Source organism: Lemur catta, chromosome 14 (genome assembly GCF_020740605.2).
Source record: "Lemur catta isolate mLemCat1 chromosome 14, mLemCat1.pri, whole genome shotgun sequence".
Taxonomy (NCBI): domain Eukaryota; kingdom Metazoa; phylum Chordata; class Mammalia; order Primates; family Lemuridae; genus Lemur; species Lemur catta.
Window position 1 is genome coordinate 13,888,971 of NC_059141.1, and position 18,603 is coordinate 13,907,573.

General features: G+C 39.0%; 1 long non-coding RNA gene across 4 annotated transcripts in view; it reads left to right on the top strand.

Moving 5' to 3' along the window:
* The window catches only part of LOC123649878, a 38,040-nt gene that overhangs the window by 17,017 nt on the left and 2,420 nt on the right, over positions 1-18,603 (top strand). For 3 of the 4 annotated variants that reach the window (XR_006739172.1, XR_006739171.1, XR_006739170.1), the window contains one exon: positions 17,922-18,100. This is a non-coding gene — a long non-coding RNA (uncharacterized LOC123649878). Of the gene's footprint in view, positions 1-15,708; positions 15,800-17,921; positions 18,101-18,603 lie in introns of those variants that run through there. The other variant, XR_006739169.1, reaches the window with a different exon arrangement.

Below are 18,603 nucleotides of genomic sequence, written 5' to 3' on the forward strand. Positions count from 1 at the left end.
TCTGGGGGACATAGCGAGGAAAGGGAAGAACACTACCTTTGTACCCCTAGAAGAGAGGGAGGGCATTAGTCACACACAAATCGAAAGGAACCACTGATTACTAATGGCTGCACTTTGGACTCTCTAGGGGAAAGGAAACAAAGTTTTATGAAAACTTCATAGAAAAGTAGTTTAGCACAGTCAGAGGCTCGGGAATCAAACACCCTTAATTGGAATTCTTGCCCCTTCATAGCATGTTAGTTAACTTCTCTAAGCCTCAGCTCCTTCTATAAAGTGGGTTAATAATTTCCTTACTTCATGGGTGACTGAATAATAAGTGAGAAATTCATGCATGCTCGGTGTTTAGCCCAGAGCAGGTGCAGTCAGCACCCTGCCAGGTTTGATTGTCCCCAGCAATGCTCTCGTACAGAATGTCTTCTCAAAGGCCCCTCCAAACTTTCATCCTGAGGAATCCTAATAATGGGAGCCCCAGAGGCCCGTTGGGTACAGTTCTGATTCTTCTCCAATAAGTCTTGAAACGTTGGCAATTAAAATTGTCTCAAAGATTCTGAGTACACTACAGTTTGTACAGAGTTTAGTTTGCACATCCCTTCCTGAGTACACTTTACATTTTGTTGACATTTGTTTTTAATTGCAATACTTTGAGCTCACACTTTCAGAAAACTCCACAGGGACAATTTACAGGGATAGCTGAATTCCGTAATTACTTAAGCCTGGTTTCCTTGTTCACTTGCCTGCCTTGAAAGTTTGCATTCTGGGCATTCTTAGAACTCAGCAAGCTCTTCTGCCATTTTTTTTTTTATTATTATGTTGGCATTTTGCTTCTAGAAAACAGCGTGATGTACAAACTTAGAGATTTCAATTCTGGATTGCTTATAAAAATATAAGACTAATTCTAGCACAAATGCCTGGGATGTCATTGATATTTGCAATTTTTCTATTCAGAGAAGAATCATCCATCTATCCCTAATCTTCTGGTCTGGATTTATTTTGTTTTAGGTATTAAATCCAGGGGCCAGAGCTAATTTGTGTATTAGCTTTAGATGGTCTTTCCATCTCTATGTGAGTTCCTGGCTTTTTGCACAATTAGCTTTTGGCTCCTGAGACAATTGTTGGGGATAAGTGCATCTTCAGGTTAGACCCCCAAGAACACACCCAATTAGCTGTTCTTCTAACTGTCCTTGCGCTGGGCATTGTACCAACCCAGAGGTGCTGGGTCTTATGCTAGGGAGACATGAGTTACAATCCTAACTTTTTTACTATCTTTACTACCTCAGAGATTTCTTGTCATGAATCAAGCAACAGAGCTAAAATTGATATTTAACTTTATAAACTTCCAAGTACCAGAATTCCCCAAATCACTACATTACACAAGGATTACTTACAAAGCTGTCCTTCTGTTTTGTCAGCTTTTCAAATATTAACCATGTGTGGATTTGAATCCAATAAGAGAGATGTGCTTCCTATGTACCTTGGAATGAGGAAATAGCAAGGGAACTTCACTTATAGCAAGTTGGGTCTTTCTTATGAAGGGAACAGTGTGGCCATTCTGCACTTTAAAAGCCAAGATTTAATTCTGTAACATTCTTGGTTTTGTTTTATTCTGGCTCCAAATTCCAACAGTTCAAACGAAAGCCAAGCCTTTCTTGGATTAAAATAAATGATGGGCAGTGATCTCCTTCTTGCTTGTCTAGTGCTTTATTATTTACAAATCCCTGTCCCAATCATCTCACTTAGTCAAATCCAGACCAATATGTGCAGATGTCCTGAAAGCCCTTACTCAGAGCTTTGGTAAACCAGTTTGTTATTCTTATTCCAGAACCAAGTCTGGACCAGCTAGGAAGGTTCCTGGAGGCAGGTTGGGGTAGAAGACTAATTCTAGCACAAATCACTGGGAAGTCATTAATATTTGTAGTTTTTCTATTTAGAGAAGAATCTTCCCACTTTTTTTTCATATCCTTATATCTCCCCAAATGCCACACTTCTGCTTTCACGTGTTCTATTCAGACTTGTAATCTAGTGTCCTTCCATCATAGGGGACCTGGCAAGAACAGGGAGGAGAAGAATGACTCTACATGTTTTCCTCCTTTTCAGTGGCAGCCTTTCAAACCATCAGATCTTTGAGCTTCTTAATGTTCCTTACTGATTTATCCAACAGATCTGGGAGTTGGGAGTCCTAGGTTAAAATTCTGATTTTGCTACTAATTGAGTAACCTTGGGCAAATCTTTCAACTTCCTTGGGCCTTTAAATCTCACTCTCTAGATAAGAATGTTAGATCAGATGGCCTGTCACACTCCTTCCAACACTCTATGTATTATAGAGACTCTTTGAGTATCTGCTATGAATGGGACAGAAGTCCTGGTGTCTGCTCTCCAATAACGATAGTGCAGTTGGGGAGTTAAGGCACGCAGACAAGTCAAGTGTTATCAACATAAGGCTGTGTGTTATGAAATGCCCAGGCAGCTGACTGCTGAGGCTCACAATTTTGGTTGCAGAGCTTGAAAATAATACTGAAAGTAGTTTGTAAACAAATCTGTGAGCTCTTGGGAGGCCAGATATCAACAGTCTTTTGCAATTTGTTAGGGTAGAGACAGAGATATCTGCAAACTGTAGATATTTACATAGATGAAATACAATCCTCTAAGGGGATTGTACTGTATCTCAGTAAAAATGAAATGTCCAGTCACCATATTGTAAATTTAATTCCAACTGGAATCTTTATTAAGCCCTTTGGGGCAAGAGGACATGGGGATATAAACATTTTAAAAGTCAGCTGCTCTCCAAAAGCTAGCATTCTAAAATGCAGCAGCTCTCTTTCCAGTTGCTGAAAAGATAACGTCCTATTTTAGTCACATTTAAGTAACTTTAATTGAACCATTAACTCCTTCTTAGCTAGTTCTTAAAATAGCAAGACAAAGTCAAGGCATGTACCAGGATTTAGAACAATGGCTATATTTTTGGTGAGTGTTTTTAGCCATACTTGATAATGCAACTGGGTTCTCATTAAATAATGGCCTTTGGTTTAGGGCTCTGCAGATAAAAATTATTGCTAGGGGATTGACCTTGAAATTCCAATATACCTGAAAGCCAACTTTAATTAAAGAATATAACACTTGAACATTTTTAAAGTAGTTTGCATTTTCATTATTTTTCCATCTAAACACCGTTTTACAAATTAAGAAACTGAGACTTATAGAGATTAAGTTGCTTAAGATCACATTTTCATAGCATGAAGATTCCTCCACCTTTAACTTTAAATTCTATGATTCTTTCCAAAGTCCTAATAATTTGAAACATAGATAAATACAAGCGTAAATATAGGCAGATACAGATGTTGGTTAAAGGGTACAAAGTTTCAGTTAGGAGGAGTAAGTTCTGGAGATCTGCTGTACAGCATGGTGACTATAATTAGTAATAACAAATAATATACTTGAAAATTTCTAAGAGAGTAGATTTTAAATGTTCTCTCCATAAAAATGATAAGTATGTGAGGAGTATTAATCAGCTTGATTTAATCATTCCACAGTGTATACATATATCAAAAAATCACATTGTGCACCATAAAATAAATAGACAGACATATTTCTCCTAATAATTTTGCATTCTTTGGAGGCTAAGAAGTCCTTGAGAAATAAAAATTCTTTTATTCTGTGATTTTTTTCCTCCCCACCCTTTTCCAGGCTTTCATAATTCTTGCCTTGGATGCATGTGTTGAGCTTTCCAAATAGCAGACCCAAGTATAAATTTTAGAAGAAGCCAAAAAGCACATCCTTGAGAATAATTTTTAAGAAATTCTTTAATCCTTAAAAATTCCTTTTGGTGCCCAGTGTGCATTGGCCAGGCTACTTAACCAGGGCTGGCGTCTGGCCTGCTTTTTAAAATTTCCCTCTACTGCTATCTGCTAGTAGTAAATCTACAATGGCATCTTTCAGAACGTAGGCATGTGATTATTCATGTTTTCTGGGGTCAGACTCTCTGTAAGACTTAAATCAATGATTCTTAACTCCAGCTGCATATTAGAATCATATGAAACGTTTTCAAAAGTATTGATGTCCAAGCCCAACCCCTAGAGATTGTGATTCAGTTTGGTTTGGGGAGGGTCACTGGTATTTTATGAAAAGCTCACCAGAAAATTCTAATATATAGCTAGGGTTGAGAACCCCTGACCTAAGCAATCAAATCTCAGTGGTACAGGTAATAATAAGAAGGCTAATGTAACCAAGAAAAATCTGCATTCAATTTTGTCATGTCTAGACCAGTTCTCCAATTCATTTCACACCCTTAATACAACTCGCTTTAACTCTATGTGATTTTTGTGGATTAAGAAAAATTGAAATCAATTATTTCCTCTGTAAACTTTTCCTCATGACTGAATAGGAATCCAGCCTAAAATAAATCAGCTTTATTATTTTATAACATTTCATATTATAAACTATGTTATAAAAAATACTAAAAATAAAATAAATTAAGAAAAATGTATAATTCAGAAAGCAGTGGACTTGCATTTTATATTAACGTTCCCGTAAACTTAGCATTCTTTTGCCACGTGAGTTCCACGTTAGACTACGAAATCCGAGGCTTGCTTACTTTGATAAGCAGGTAGATTGAAAAGGCAATTTATTTGAGTTTGAATTTCTGTCTAGTCATAAGGAAAACTGAAAATTTGCAGAAGAAAATATATAAGCTTTAACCACACACATATCACATCATATATAGATATATGTATTTTCACATATTACATATGAGTGGGAATAAGGGTTTGATTTGTTTGGAAGTGAATTTAACAAGCAATCTAAAGAACATCTATTAATATTAAAATAAGCAAATGTTAATCCTGTGTTCCTAGGAGATATTCAGTAGGTTTGCTGGTCAGAAGCACCCCAGACCCCAGCTAACCCCAATCTCAAACAGCCCAAGCAAAAATGTAGCGTGCTCATTCTCATAGATCCTCATAACTGTTGGGGTGCTTTCTACCTTGTCGGCACAGAATGTCATTCAGACTTTTTATCATCGCCTGTACCTGAAAGGCCCTGACCCTCTGACCTGCTGGACCGCCTGGTATTAGAGACACTGCAGCTGTGGCATTTTCTCCTTAACTGTGTGAGCTTTCTAGAAAAACAGAAATAAAAACAAAAACCAACCAAACAAACAAACAAAAAACCTACCTGGTATCTTTTAGCCTTCAGATCTTTTCTTAGCTTTTTAAAATTCTAGGAACACAAAAATTCACAATCTTGAGTGATTTCTCAGTTTGATGAGGGAGTCTTATGATTGTTAGCCTCAATGGCAATTTTGCTGGAAAAAAATTTTTAATAATGAAATATGAAAACCCATTTTTTTTCAACAAGATGGATCTGAAATTTTCTCTGAACTTAAATGATTTCCAGTAAAACAGCTCTTATAAAATTTAAGGAAATGTGAAAAAGAGGCAGAATAAATTCAGTTGTTTTTGACTTATTGACTGATTTCAACCTGATTGAAGTTCTGAAAATATTGTGCAATTATTTATTTTCATGGCTGAAAAATGAGTTGCAAAATTAGGGAGATATGATCTTGAAATAATTTGAAAACAACCTACTGGCCCAATCTCTCACCCTTATTTTATCTAGCAGATTAAATTATTGTCCTGTGAATTTCCCAATATTATAATTTTGGATTTAGCCAAGATTCTAAATCTGATCATTTGGAACAGATTTGGAGAGGATAATGTGATTTAAAAATTTCTGTTAAAATTATTTTGTACATGGAAGGACATCCTTTTGGTGCCCTTTGATACTGAAAAGTAAACAGCCAGTTCTAAATTTCTAAGATTAGTGTGAATATCAACCAAAATGTTATCACTGAAATGAATTTTCGTACCTGGTTCTATTTACTACCAAACAGGATTACTCACAGAAATCCAGTCTGCTAGATTTAAACATTGTCAAATTGCTGGGAAGGGAAGGCTCATTATTTAGAGGCCAGATATAGGTTTAACATGGAGATGGGGGTACCTAGAGAACTTACAACATATTCAAGGTTACACAGTGATTTAGTGGTAAAAATCAGACTAAATCCACGTGTTTTGTGGTCACCAACACCCTACTGCCTCGGGAACCCTATTGTTGAACACATTGGTAACATTACACTCATTTTAGGTCTTTTGATAAATGCAAATTTCTGCAGGTTTTTAACCAATGTCTTTGGTTTTCCAGACTGTGTACTTTATCATTTGAATATTAAATTCCAGAGTTCTTTATATCCAAAAGATGTCGCTAGGAAGTATCTGATCCATTCCAACTGCCTTGCAGAAATGTAGCAAAATTATGAGGCAAAAAATATTTGGGCCCTTTGTAAGGGTACACATGTGGGATTGCTATTTCTCAGGACAAAAACAATTTATTCAAGAGATTATATTTGTCAGAAAAAAAAAGAAAGCCAAGATTATGCTGGCAACAGAAACTACACTCTGCCAAGACCCAAGATTTTAGGAATAACAGCAAATTCACAAAAGGATTTTGATGTTGTCAGCCTGTTAAGTATATTTAAAATTTTTAGATGATTAATTTAAAATATACATGTTTAATCCATAGTATAACTATACTTAATTTTAGTGCAAGTACACTATTAATTTTTAAAGTAAGGGCATAATTAACTTAAATAGTAACTGGAATCCATATTAGTTAAGAAAAGTTTATTTTCAATTCAGATGTTGGTCTAAAAAAATTTTTTAGATGCCTAAAAAAATTGGCAGAAAATATATAGTCTCTTCACAGCTTTTGTGGCTGTCTAAAAAGAAAAATAAATAAATATAAGAAAATATGCAGTTTCTAACAACTTTGTATGGAAAAGAAATCTAAACAGATCTATTATTATAATTTCTATGCTGGAGGTGATGATTTTACCAAAATGTAAACTCCATGAGAGCAGCAATTTTGCTTCTCTTGTCTGGTTCCTTGAATAGTATCTAGAATGTAATAGGTGCTAGAAATATTTGTTGAGTGAATGGCTTTTCTTAACCAGATACAAATTTGATAGCAAGTAGATAAGGCTTAAAATGTGGATGATTTCCCAAGGTTAAAAAGAGCATTTAACACTTGGAGCGTATCCTCACTTTCAGGTGTCATCAATTTGGGAGTAAGGAGGGATTTTGGTGTTGATTTTCTTTTTCCAGCTTGTCAGCCCATGTATTTGTAGCCACGTGCTCACCTTGACAGGTTGCAATGCCAGAGATGGCAATGAAGAGAAGGGTTATATTTAATCTGTCTTTATGTCTTCAGCATGTCTTGCACATAGTGGGTATTCAGTACCTATTTATAGAGTTGCATTAGAGTAGGCAACTTGAGTTTTAAGTGTATCTTTATTTTTCTTGACAAATGTTATTCTGGGAAGGGATTGACATAAGGACTGAACACTTAGACATATTGTTATTCAGTCCTGCCACAATGATTAAGTTTGGTTTTATTTCTAGACCTGAAATGAAAAGTAGTTACCATATGGGAAAATGCTGCACAATTCCTGTCCACCTGCCAGTCATTTTCAAAGAAAGTACAATCTGCATAATTTCCCATGTGGTTTGACAGTGGCTATCTGTTGTATTAAGATGCTTTGGTTACTAAGTATTTCAGTATGATGCCCCTTCGAGAGCCAGGTGGGTTGATGCTTACTGGCTGAGCTTTCCCTGTGTTGCCCAGAATTCATGTCACACAGCTGGAGAGACCTCAAGGCAGACTTTTCACCAGAGAGCACCACGGGGAGTTGGGCACTGAAGCAGAGGGTACGGTGAGTGTACTTTTCCACCTCCTCAGGACACCTTCCTCTGTCCTGCCAGTGCATATTCTTCAGAGTGAGTGCACTGATTATTATTGCTGAATGCTGACTTTCACTGCACTTCCTTTCCAAATGGTAATCTTCATGGCTAGAGCCATGGGATCCAAAATTTTCCCATCTGAAAAGACATATGTTATTGCTGGGTATTCCTTTTGATCTTTAATAATTGGCATCCCAAGAAAGTTAATGCAGTGTGTAACAATAGCAGCTTTACCTGATGGTCCTTGAGCTGTTAAGTTATTCTCTCCTACCACACACTCTAGGCACAAACTCCCACCAACTGCTGGGGGCCCCATCCTTGGTACAGCCTTTATGTCGTGAAGTTGGGTGACAAGTTGACTGATTGTTTTCCATTGCAGATGGACAAAAGCAGGTGCGGCTGTTTCCAGCTGTGGTGGTTGAGTAGTTATTTCTGAACCTGAAAGAGTCTATGACCAAAGTTGGCTTAATTTGAAGCCAGATCACTTCCAGACCCCTGAAGTCACATGGTCACAGCATTTGATTCATTTTGTGGAAGGCAGTGAGGAAGTGACTTCTCAGGATCATGTCATTTCTATATTAGAGGTCTAGCTTTAAATTCTTGAATTTCTTGGAGCACAAGGACTGACTATACAGTAGAACCAAAGCCTCTAGCCTCAAAATTCTCTGATACAATAACATATAGGAAGATGTATAGTAGTTAAAGGGCTCAAAAAAAATGAGCAAAGGATTAAAAACCTGGCAGAAAGAGATAGAGGTAGAGTAGGAACATGAGAAAATGAGTCTAAAATTGTAACAATAGCAAAATTTGGAACTTTCTATTAAGCATAATAAAATTGAAAGAAATTTTGTCTACAAACCAAAGACCTTGAAGAACTGTCTTCCTTTAAAGAATGCCTGGGAAATGTGTCTTTGGAAAGTACTTTATGTGGCAGCCATCTATCAGATAGAATTAAGGAAATAAATTTGCTTATTCATTGACCAGACAACTTCTCATTATTGTTCTTTCAGTACGGAACAATAGACAAGTGAATAAGTTTCAAAAAAGGGGGAAGAAAGGATAATTTTCAAAAGGGAAGAAAAGTGCATATTGGAAACCACCTTGATTTTATGTTGGCATCAAGATATAACAAACAAAACATGAAATCTATTGACATTGGCAAAAATGACAGGATACGGTGAATACCCAGAAAAGGCCAAATCAAATAAGTTGGATTTGTTGGTCCACCAAAGGGTAGGAATCTGGGTGAGGCAGGGCATCTTGTAATGTTTTGTGTGGAAAATTAGTTCCCATGGACTGATACTCCCAGTGACCATGGAAGCCACCTGGATTTCCATATTCTGTCCCATAACTTCTCCCCAGCATAAGCAGTCCTTCCTAGTTAGTAAAGAAGGTGAAGTCAGACCTTGGTTCTACAACTTAATAACTGTGTGACCTTTCTAATCCTTACTTTCCCCATCAGTAAAATGGAGATAATCTAACACTTAACCTCATAAAAATTATTGGGAGGATTAAGTGAAACAAGACTTACAAAGGGCTGGGCACACTTCCTGCTATATAGCAAGCATTCAACAGTTGGTAGTTCTCATTAACATTATGTATAGTGGTCTCTTCACTATCATGCCCATTTTAAGTCATTTTCTTTCCTGTGCCCAACCTCCTCTCCCCCTTGTCTTTCCAGATGGCATTCGTCCTTTAAGTCCCCAATTTAAGCCCTGTCTGTTCCGAGGGGCCTTCTCTGAGTATATTAGCTTATATGCATGTTCTGTTTCTGAGGTTCTTGCATCACTTTTGGTTTATATGGTGGATTTAAGCATATAAATACATTCTTTTTTATGTGTCATAATACTCCTTTCATGATAATTAGTCATATCTCCCTGAATGGATTTAGAATGATAGGCCTTAGGGTTTCATGAGTTCCTTAAAAGATTACGATTCCATTGTGGTATTTCCATTTTACTGATGCCAAAATTGAGGCCTGGAGAGGGGAAGTGAATTTTCCAGGCCAAAGGTCAAACAGCAACTATCCATATCAATAGGACTCCAAAGACCGTGCCTTATGTAGTAGTGCACGGGCCGAGGAGGGTGGCCAACCTGAGTTTGGATCTATGACCTTAAGACAGTTAACCTCTCTGAGCTTCATTCTCCTCACCTGTAAAATGAGGTTGATAGTACTTACCTTGAAGAGCTGTTAAGGAGATTAAATGGAATAAGCCACATAAAGCTCTTAGTACAGAGCATTGTTGAGTAGATGCTCAAAAAATCAGACCCCTTTCCATTTCTTTCTATGTCTTCAGAATGAAGAAGTTATCTTCTATAGCTTCTAAGCTCCAAGCTGGTGTTAAGCAGCATTGAATAAATACTTGGTTTATTGACTCAGGAGTAAAGTGGACGACTTTTGCTAGTGACAAATATTAGAACTCTGTTGTCCCTAGCGTCTCTGAACCACACAGCTCTAAGAACTCACCCTTGTAAGCAAAACCAACTGGAAACTTGGTGTACTTGTGGGCATTATAGTTGCACTTTGAGGAAGGCTTTGCATTGTGAGATTGTGACCTCCTATTTCACATAATTTGACATGCATTTAATATTATTCTGAGCACTCTTAAAGACTCTTAAATTTAAACGTGATCAAGATATGCCTTTGCCCACAAAGAATCCACAGAATTGTGTGGAATAACAGACATATTAATATTAATAAATAATCTCAATAGATTCACATGTTTCAGAGGAAGCGGATACAAAGTGATGTGGAAATATAGCTGGGACAATTAGTTTGGCCCGGGAGGGGGAAGCAAAGAGAGCTGTTGAGAAGGGTGGCATTTGGGCTGAACCGTTTGGGTTGAATGTTTTCCAAGTAAGTAAATATTAAAAGTATCTACAGTGCTGTGATTTGCTTTATCCTTATTTTCCATTTAATTTCTATATCGTAGAGAGTTAGGAAATTCTGATACAGCTTTAACGATCTGGATGATATACACTCTCAAATCCAGCAAACTGGGAGAGAGGAATTGCAGGGGAGGGGAGGGTTGTAGATATGAAAATGCTTTGAAGATAATGAATAATGTGCAAATGCCTAACAGCGAACAGAAGACTATCTGAAGGGAAGCATCTTGCCTAAACTGATGGTGAGCTAGTATCAAATCTATTTGTATAGCTCAGTGAATAAATAGTGCATTAAAAATGTTCACAGAACTGCTTAATAAACCTACAATTCAGCTCAAGTATGGCTTATGTAAACTAGGAGGAATCTTGGCAGAGTCCTTTGCAGTTTTACCTACTTTGTTTAGAAATGTAAGATGTTAATTAAAAAGAAGGTAGATGACAGCATCCAGGATGATTTGAGCTGACAGCATCTTGCTAGCTATCTGTAATTGGTTAAAACCAATTTCTTCCTAAATCTCCTTCTTCGTGAGTTTGAGCCCACGCCTCCTCCACTTAGCTTATTGCAAGAGCTTCTGGTTTCCTAGCTAGGGACATCATGATTTGGTCATTTTTTAGGCTTTTTGAAGCCCTTTTTTTAAATCACAGTGTTAAGTTTTGTGTGATTTTGTGTGGCAAGATAATAGATTGGAAGACAGCCTATGAGAAATCAGGGTTAGATTAGCATATTAGGCAAAAAAAATTGATCAAGGAATTACCTTTCTTTGGAGCACAGGAATATCGTGTCAGTCCCAAATATGCAAAAATAGCAATCAGATTTTCTCAGCAATTTCTAGAAGAAGGCTTTGGAAGAGAAAGTGTAATTTCTAGCTACATTAGCCAGTATCCATAGCTAGTTAAGAAAAGTTGAGAAATACATTATTTGGCTTAGGTGCTTACTTTATTAGCATCTTTCCTTTTTCTTTATAGTCTAACTCTGCACATCCTGCCCTCATAGGCACTAAGTGCCCTCTTGCCATCCTTCTCTTGCCATCCTTCTGCTCTAAGTTAAGATTCATGTAGTCATTTACACTTTAGTGTAAATGAATCTTTAAGCCAAACCCCTGATTGTTGGAGTAATTTTAAGATTTGATTATTGTAGAAATTATTACCTATTAAAGGAGTTAAATATTCTTTTTAAGCAGGCAGTCAGCTGTTTCTTATACAGGAAAAGTTTTACCAGATTCACATGAAATAATGTTTTAGAAAAGGGTACTTTATCAGTTCATGAGAAAGCTGCTCCTACTTTATTCTTTATCAAACGTAAATGAATCTGATCTCCAAGGTTGAAGGATGCCTTAATATCTGATTTCCCTACCCAATTTTAGAATCTATGAGGGAAATTTTTATTTTGTATTTTTATACATTTACATACCATAAAAATCATCCTTTTTAAAGTATACAATTCAGTGGTCTTTAGTATATTCACAGTTATACAATGATCACCACTATCTAATTTCAGAACATTTTAATGACCCCCAAAAAGAAACACATTAACAATTGCTCCCCATTCTCATTCCGTGGCAACCACCAATGTGTATCTATTGTAGACATTGTATATAAACAGAATCATATAATACGTGGCCTTTTATGTCTGGCTTCTTTCAGAAGCACAATGTTCTCAAGGTTCATTTATGTCGTAGCATGTATCAGTACACCATTCTACTTTATGGCTAAATAATGTTCCACTGTATTGATATATCATATTTTATTTATCTTTTCATCAATAGCTACTTTTGGCTATTATGAATAATGCTGCTATGAACATGCACAGGTTTTTGTATGGACATATATTTCAATTCTACAAGGGAAATTTTTATCCCTAAACCAATTTTTATACTTGTATTCTTAATTAGGCTATCACCTTCCTCAGGGAACATATTTTATTCCTGTTAATATCACCAGTTCTTGGCACAGTACCTGAACTCAAAAGGTGTTCAGAAAGTGCTATGCTCCAAAGGGATTAAGGAGTTCTATCGGACCCTTGAGAACTTCACTGCAGTTACATTCCGGTGGCTGTGCACTGGGATTTTTGGCCTGTTCTAGAATATTAAGTGACTTCTATTCATTCTTCGAGATGTGACATTCATCCCACCCAAACACCCCCTTCTAATATACCACTCCCTTGAAGCTTTTCCGAAACCAACTGGCTAGGATTATTCTTTAAGACTTTTGTATTTGTAACACTGCATTTTTACTTAACAAAAGCTTTAGGATGATCGGACTTGCCTTATATTAATAGTTATCTGTGTACGTGTTTATATTATCCCCACTTGGTGCTAAGATTTACAAAGTCAAGGATTGTTTCTTACTCATCTCCTGTCCAGAGGATAAGCTTCGTGTCTTTGTCACCAGAGGAATGCATTAATTGCTTATTAACTTGGACATAATACAGAGCCAGGTGGCCATCTAGAAGGGCGGATGCAAAACGTGCTAACCAGTCATAACAGGAGCCTCTGTGGAATTCCCCTGGTTCCTGGAGTATAATGTACAGGCATTCGTGGTTATTCGGGGGGAGAGAGACTAAGAGGACGAATGCCTGTGACTGACATCAGAGATGTGTGAAAAAACTGAGTCATTCTGCGCATCCCTTGTTTTCACTCGGAAGGTGCGCTCCACGCTTGCTGCTGCCTGCACCGCCGTCCCTTGCTGACTTATCCTCGTCCAGGGCTCAACTTCATCTCCTCTTCCAGGAGTTCTCCAGTGTGGTGTAGAGTCAGGCCTGTGGTCTCTGAAGCCAGTCTGTCTGGTTTGCATTCCAGCTCTGTCACGGATTAGCCATAGCCTTGAGCAAGTGATTTAACTTCCCTGTGCTGTGGTTTCCCCATCCAAAGACTGGGGACAGTTTTGGTCTCACAGGGCTGTCTGTCGTAGGATTCGGTAAAGTATTTGAATAGTGCCTGGCATAGAGAAGGTGCTCACCAAACGTTAGTCACAGTTAGCATTTCGTTCCATCACTATCTCTTTCCTTTCTGAACACCTGTGTCACCGCACAGTTTAGTAGTTAATTGTTCTCTAATTTTTCTTAGAGAGTAATTTTACTTGGCCCCTGATCATTTTTCTGGTGGTCTCACCTATCCAATGCACACGTGAGAACCACAAGGCAAGCAAATGACAACACCTCCACCCATTACCACCATCAAGGCAACTGAGCACCCCAAAACAGTGTCACAGAACCCCGGTTTCAAAAAATGATGTCCTTTACTCATAAAACCTTACACCCACAGTCATAGTCTGTTGACTCTTGGTGTATGCCTAGTTAGAACAAGCTGCATCATCTGCTTCCCCAGCCCACAGCATAAGCAGAGCAGTCCAGGATCATTTGGCATAGAGGAAAACGGTCCTCAGTGCTCCTTAGCAAATACTTAAGAGTGTGGTTAACCCTTAGAATGCCCATAACCATGTCCCTGAGTGGGAGGAGTTTAAGAATGCAAGAAAGTGTCAACCAATTTTAAGATTATGCTTAACATCATTTAAAAATTAAACTGACATAATAGTGCCTTCTCAAATGACATCAGGTAAACAAGAGATCGTGGTATGCTCATTTTTTTCTTCCTCACCATGTTGGAAGCTCTTTGTTGGAGAGTTTTAGATCTTATATTTCTTTTGTGTCCCCATCACAGCTTCCAAGTCTATTTACTACTCTGTGGAATCCTGTTAATTGTTGGGAAAACAGTTTACATTAAAAAGGCCTATACCTTGGTTTTCAAGTGAATTAGATCTGACCCCAGATCCCCCCTCCCCCAAATATATATATATATATATATATATATATATATAGGGTATGTGTGTATGTGTGTAATCAGAGTCATTCGTGTGAATATTTTACTTGAAAATATTATCAAAATTGAATAATGTTTATGAATTAGTATGTAACACAAAATTCAGTGATTTCTTCTTTCAACATATGTTTATTGAGCACTTGCTATGAGCTACACACTGTTGGTATGCGAGGAATGTGGTGGTGAATAAGACCAACATGAATTGTCCCCTCTTGGGGGCTGGACACCAGAGTCGCTCTGTCCACTGGCACTAACTGTGATGGTGGAAATATTTCACATCTGTGCCATCCAGTGTTGCAGCCACTTGCCGCCTAGGGCTATCGAGCATTTCAAATGTGCCTAGTGCAACCGAGAAACAGAATTCTAAATTTTACTTAATAGCTTAAAGTTAAATAGGCACGTGCATCAGTGGCTATCGTGTCAGGAAGTGCAGCTCCAGCGTCCAGTGCTACGACTGCAAGTTTCACTTAAGCCCTCTTAGTCTTCCAGAAACATCCAGCCAGAGTTGATATGGAGAATGGCTCTAAAATCCTACCAGACCCTTGATCATTAGACAAAGATTTCATTAATGCAGACATTTTAAAGAGGTTTTTCATATTTCTTGCATATCCACGAGCTCAACTTCACTAAAGAGCTCCGAGTTAATCCAGCTGAATTTGAAAGCCCTCTCCCTTTGGGCCTGTTTATGATACTTTAAATTCTTATCATCTCAAGGGAAAGTCACTTGGCACAAACTCTGAAGAGAAAGGGGGTGGGGGGATGGTGGTGCTTCGGCTTCTCAGCTTATTGAAAGAATTATTGTGGGTCCCCCACCTGTCTTCTCCACCCCCATGTGCATATCCATACACACTTATGTACATATATGTGAATGTACAGTGGTTCACTCTCTGCAAAGAAGAATGCCTTCCTGGAATCCGCACTTACATGCTGACAGCTTCAAGTAAGGCTGGATGAATTTGGCCCTGTGCATGTATTCTGTATCTCACCAGCTGCTTTTTAGATTTCACTCTGAATAGTTTGCATCCTCAGCCAAGAGAACAAAGTGGAAACATATAGACTCCCTCTGTGGCCTATTCTAGATGCAAGAGGCAACCACGAGGAAGAGGAGGAAGGCTGGTAACTCCAAAGGCCATGCTGAGAAGTTGTGCAAGTGCAGAAAATGTGTTGGCCTGGGAGCTGGAGGCATAGCACGGAGCTGGGGAGTCCAGGCGAGTCTCTCTACATTTCTGGGCTCTGGTTCCTTCCCCAGCAAGACTGAAGGGCTGCACCAGATTCGGGCCACGGATGTGATCGCCAAGAATAGTCGTAAGCTATTCTGATTACTCCCTTTCCTCCTGAAATCGCCCAGACAGGGCCCTCCCTGGCAGGGACAGCTGGGCCAATCACTCTGCAGTCCCCAGCTCCACGTCAGAGGGAAGCTCTGGGAGGGGAAGGGTCCGGGATGGCATTATGTACCAAGGATGGCTATGTGATGGGCAGAGTGTGAAGAGGGTATGTTCCACCCTCTTAGCCCTGGGGAAATTATACATATATGAGCCACAAGTCTTTCTCTAGTCTTACAGCTCTCTTAGCCGTGTAACAGAAGAGGACCCCAAAACCTGGAGTCTGAGATGAATTCCTTGATTACTGCACGTTTGGGCCAGTTTGGTCATGTGCTTCCCTTGGGGCCACTACCATTGTTGTCGAAAGAGCCCAGGTTGAATCCTGGGAAAGTGTGGCTGGCCTCCAGCTCTGGGAAAGGCGAGGCCCAGAGGAATGAAACCGGGTGAGGAGGAACAGCAGGCAGACATGACTTTGCCTAAAGGCAAAGCTGTGGGTCCCTCTCTTGCCTCAATGGCCCAACAGTGCGTGGCGACACCCAGTCAGGAAGGCATCGCTTCTTGCAGGCACTGGTCATCCTGGTCCCCTAGTAGCAGAGAGCAAGGAGTGAAAACCAGGCTTCTCCCTTTGGGAACCAGGCTCTTTTTTGGAGGTAGGGTAGGGGGTGATAATCATTAGCATCTTTCAGAACTGGTGAAAACTACAGGCCCTCCCCCCTTAAAAATCCCTCCGTGCATACTCACTCCACGTTCTGCAGCTTCTCAGAGGATTCACGTGACTCTCTGTGGGACCCCTGGAATGTTTTTCAATGTGTGTTCCTTGGTCCTTCTGCCGTCAAATCCTCTGGGCGGGGTGGGGGTGGGAGTGGGGTTGTTAGAATGCAGATTCCAGGGCCCCGTACTGGACCTACTGAATCAGAATCTTTGGGTGGGGGGATCTTGGAATCTGCCCTGAGAGTTCCTTTGGGAACAAACCCTCGTGTGAGAGAAGCTCCAGGAGCAGAATCCGCATAACAAGTACTCCAGCTGATTCTGCTGCAGGTGGAAAGTTCTGGGATTAAGGGAGAATCAGGAGTAGGCTGGCTGCTCTCACTGCAGTGGGCTGGGAAGAGCCTGGGATTAGGAGCCAGGGGTTCTGTGTTCCGGTGCCAGCACTTCCAGGAGCCACAGAAATGATTCAACTCCTTAGGCCTCCAGCTCTTTGCCTCAGTGAGGGGGTGGAAGGAACTGGAGACTAAGGGTTGTCCAGCTCTCCTTGGCACTGGCGTGCAGCCTTCTGAGGCAGGCAGGGGAAGGCCCTTTGGGTTCAGAGCAGTGTATCCATCCACATTGCTGGTTGCCAGGCGGTTTTGCCTTGATGGTTTTTTATTTCCTTCACTGTGGTGGCTTGGTTTCTCACTTATGAAAGTTTAAAAAATATACATACATAAATATTTTTTCACACTCGTATGTTTTTTATTATAAAAGTGACATATGCTCATTGCAAAAAAAATTCAAACATTTACAGAAATGCCTCTCCCCCCATGGCCAACCTTGATCATATTTCTCAGAGATAATTCTTTTAATAATTTGATATATTCTAAACTTTAATTCAATAAGCATGTCAGAGCAACAGTAGCACAACTAACACTACATGTCACACAATGTGCTTAAATTTAAACCTCATGACAACCCTACAAGGTAGGTATCTCTCTCCCTGATTAGAGTTGGAAAAATTGTATATATACATATACACAAACAACAAAAATCTATTTTTTACAAAATGAGAGGATATTATATTTACTGTGCCATAACTTGGTTTTTTCATTCTTAATATATCGTAAACGTTTTTCCATAACTGTACATGCTGAACTTTTTAACATCTGCAGTGTTCAATTATATGAAATCATAATTAAGCAATCCCCAAATGATTTTTTTTATTATTACAAACAATGGTGCAGTAAACCTTTTTTACAGGTATCTTTGTATATTTGTGTGAGTATTTCTGTAGGATAAATTTCTAGAAGTAGAAACAGTAGGTCAAATAGAACATGTAAATGAAAATTTTTTATACTTCCCTAACAATCTGTGTAACAGAAAATGAATTGTATTTGAATGTCTCTTTTAAGTGCTGAAGGTCTTTTCAAATCTAAGTCCAAATGCAAGGTGAGGATCAGGACATCGGTTTTCCAGAGCTGGGTTGGGATTCTTGGCTCTGCCACTCAACAACTATGAAACCTGGACCCCCAAAGCAGGCGTGTCTTTCATCATTCTAGGCCTTGATTTCTTCATGTGAAATGACAACATGGTATGATATTGTTTCTGAAGCTTCCTTTTGCTCTAACATTTTATTAGTGCTTTAGCTCTCTGCCTTTGTTTTCCTATTTATAAAAAAGAGTTTGATTCTTTTGGCTTCCCAGGATCATTAGTTAATGCATCCATTAGTTAAGAACTTTCAAACCTTGAAGTGCTAAGTAGTTGTCTTACTGCTTGTACGGCAGGCAGATCTTTGCTGCATGTGACCTAAAACTGCCTTGACTTCTAAAGCTTCTGGGTCTTTAAGAAAACAAGATACTTACTGAATCTAGGAGGCCACTCTGTCTCAGCACTCTGGAGGAGGTGATGAGAGGCAGGAGGTGTTTGGGAAGGCTGATTGGGTATCACTTCTCTCTTGGGAAACCTTGCCTTCTGGGAATGAGTATTTCCAACTGTACGTTTCCTAACAAAGAAGGGATTGTGTGGACCACGACCTCATGGAACACACAACATGTATTACGTGAGGGACTGACCCAAGCTGCGTCTGTGCTGTTT